The sequence below is a fragment of the Capra hircus genome, chromosome 9 (assembly GCF_001704415.2).
Source record: "Capra hircus breed San Clemente chromosome 9, ASM170441v1, whole genome shotgun sequence".
NCBI classification, from domain to species: domain Eukaryota; kingdom Metazoa; phylum Chordata; class Mammalia; order Artiodactyla; family Bovidae; genus Capra; species Capra hircus.
In genome coordinates, this window is record NC_030816.1 from 40869646 (window position 1) to 40873278 (window position 3633).

Sequence of the window (3633 nt, forward strand, 5' to 3'; positions counted from 1 at the left end):
GGGCTGATCTCCTTCAGAATGGACTGGTTGGATCTCCTTGCAGTCCAAGGGACTCTCAAGAGTCTTCTCCAACACCACAGTTCAAAAGCATCAATTCTTCATTGCTCAGCCTTCTTCACAGTCCAACTCTCACATCCATACATGGTTACTGGAAAAACCATAGCCTTAACTAGACGGACCTTAGCCAGCAAAGTAATGTCTCTGCTTTTGAATATGCTATCTAGGTTGGTCATAACTTTTCTTCCAAGGAGTAAGCGTCTTTTACTTTCATGGCTGCAATCACCATCTGCAGTGATTTTGGAGCCCAGAAAAATAAAGTCTGACACTGTTTCTACTGTTTCCCCATCTATTTCCCATGAAGTGATGGAACCGGATGCCATGATCTTCGTTTTCTGAATGTTGAGCTTTAAGCCAACTTTTTCACTGTTCTCTTTCACTCTCATCAAGAGGCTTTTTAGTTCCTCTTCACTTTCTGCCCTAAGGGTGATGTCATCTGCATATCTGAGGTTATTGATATTTCTCCCGGCAATCTTGATTCCAGCTTGTGTTTCTTCCAGCCCAGCATGTCTCATGATGTACTCTGCATATAAGTTAAATAAGCAGGGTGACAATATACAGCCTTGACGTACTCCTTTTCCTATTTGGAACCAGTCTGTTGTTCCATGTCCAGCTCTAACTGTTGCTTCCTGACCTGCATACAGATTTCTCAAGAGGCAGGTCAGGTGTCAGGGTGGAAATTAGACACTGAAGTGAAGTGAAGTTGCTCAGTTGTGTCCAACTCTTTGCAACCCCATGAACTGTAGCCTACCAGGATCCTCAGTCCATGGAATTTTCCAGGCAAGAATACTGGAGTGGGTTGCCATTTCCTTCTCCAGGGGATCTTCCCAACCCAGGGATCGAATGCTGGTCTTCTGCATTGTAGGCAGATGCTTTACCATCTGAGCCACCAGGGATGCCCAAATGAGTCATTTGCCTGCCAAAACCCGGGATCAAACCAGGGACCTTTAGATCTTCAGTCTAATGCTCTCCCATCTGAGCTATTTTGGCTCCTCAGACACTGAAGAGACTTGCAAATAGAAGAAGCCAAAATAAACAGGGGGGACCGCTTTGGAAATGACAGGTGCAACAGATTAAAACCCTGTAGTTAGCACCAGCTACACAGGAAGGGGCCTATAGACCTTGAGAAGTATAAGCTGGAACAAGGAACTATCTGAAATTAAACTGACCCCACACTGCCTGCAATAGCTCCAGAGAAATTCCTAAATATATTTTTATTATAACAATTTTTAAAATTAAAAAAAAATTTTTAAGTCCTTTATTACTCCTTTAATTTTCATTGTATAACCTACTATTACCTTGCCAAAAAAAACCCCCTATTTTTAAAGCTAATTCATATATATTTTAAGATAATTTTTGTGATTTTGTTTTGTTTTATTAATATTGTATTTTTGAGAGTCTAACCTCTACTGTAGATTTTAAATCTTCAGTTTTTGGTATTTGTTATCAATTTTGTACCTTTAAGAATCCAATCTTCAGTACCCATTTTTACTTAGGAGTGTAATTACTGGCTTGATTGCCCTCTCCCCCTTTTGACTCTCCTTTTTCTCCCCTAGGTCACCTCTATCTCCTCCCTTCCCTTTCTCTTATCTACCCAGCTCTGTGAATCTCTTTGGGTATTCTGGGCTGTGGAGAACATTTAAGGAACTGATTACTGGCAAGATCTGTCTCTCTTCTTTTGATCCCCCCTCTTCCCATCCTGGTCATCTCTATCTCCTTCCTCCCTCTTTCCTTCTTTATGTAACTCTGTGAACCTCTCTGGGTGTTCCAGACTGTGGAGAGCACATAGGAATTTGATTACTGGCTAGATTGCTCTCCCACCCCCTTCTTTTTAAATATACATATACATATACATATATATATATATATGACTTCCTTTTTTAATGTTTAAAAATTTTTATACAATTTTAAAAGGTTACTTTCCATTTACAGTTATTACAAAATATTGGCTATACTCCCCATGTTATACAATACATCCTTGAGCCTATCTTACACCCAACAGTTTGTATCTCCCACTCTCCCACCCCTATATTGCCCCTTCCCTCCGCTGAACCACTACACTGTTCTCTATAAGTGAGTCTACTTCTTTTTTAGTTATATTCACTAGTTGTATTTTTTAGATTCCACAAATAAGTGATGTCACATAGTATTTGTTTTTGTCTGACTTATTTCACTTACCATAATGCCCTCCAAGTCCAACCATATTGCCCCAAATGCTAAAATTTTGTTCCTTTTAATGACCTATTAGTACTCTGTTATATATGTATGTATTTATTAATATGTATATTAATATATATATATCTCCCACATCTTCTTTTCCATTCATCTGTTGATGGACTTAGGTTGCTTCCATATCTTGGTGAGTGTAAATAATGCTGCTATGAACACTGGGTCATATGTACCTTTTTAAATTAGTGGAATTTTTAAAAGATATATAACCAGGAGTAGAATTGCTGAATCACATGGTAGTTCTATTTTTAGTTTTTTAAGAAACCTCATACTGTTTTCCACAGTGGCTGCACAAATTTACATTCCCACCAACAGTGTACAAGGGTTTCCTTTTTTTCGTATCCTCATCAACATTTGTTATTTGTGTTCTTATTGATGACAACCATTCTGACAGGTGAAGGTGATATCTCATTTTAATTTTTTAATATAAATTTATTTATTTTAATTGGAAGCTAATTACTTTACAATATTCTATTCGTTTGGCCATACATTAACATGAATCCACCATCGGTGTACATGCGTTCCCCATCCTGAACTTCCCTCCCTCTTCCCTCCCCATCCCATCCCTCAGGGTCATCCCAGTGTACCAGCCCAGAGCATCCTGTATTATGCATCAAACCTGGACTGGCGATTCCTTTCACAGATGATAATATACATGTTTCAATGCCATTCTCCCATATCATTCCACCCTCTCCCTCTCTCACAGTCCATAAGACTGTTCTATACATTTGTGTCTCTTTTGCTGTCTCGCATATAGGGTCATTGTTACCATCTTTCTAAATTCCATATATATGCATTAGTATACTGTATTGGTGTTTTTCTTTCTGGCTTACTTCACTCTGTATAATAGGCTCCAGTTTCATCCACCTCATTGCTGCTACTGCTAAGTCGCGTCAATCATGTCTGACTCTGTGTGACCCCACAGATGGCAGCCTGACAGGCTCCCCTGTCCCTGGGATTCTCCAGCAAAGAATACTGGAGTGGGTTGCCATTTTCTTCTCCAATCCACCTCATTAGAACTGATTCAAATGTATTCCTTTTAATGGCTGAGTAATAGTCCATTGTGTATATGTACCACAGCTTTCTTATCCATTCGTCTGCTGATGGACATCTAGGTTGCTTCCATGTCCTGGCTATTATAAACAGTGCTGCAATGAACATTGTGGTACACATGTCATTTTCAATTCTGGTCTCCTTGGTATGTATGCCCAGCAGTGGGATTTCTGGGTCACGTGGCAGTTCTATTTCCAGTTTTTTGAGGGAATCTCCACACTGTTCTCCATAGTGGCTGTACTAGTTTGCATTCCCACCAACAGTGTAAGAGGGTTCCCTTTTCTCCACACCTTC

General features: G+C 39.7%; 1 non-coding gene across 1 annotated transcript; it reads right to left on the reverse strand.

Moving 5' to 3' along the window:
- Positions 975-1047, reverse strand: TRNAF-GAA. Its single transcript has one exon. It is a non-coding gene; the product is annotated as a tRNA-Phe (tRNA).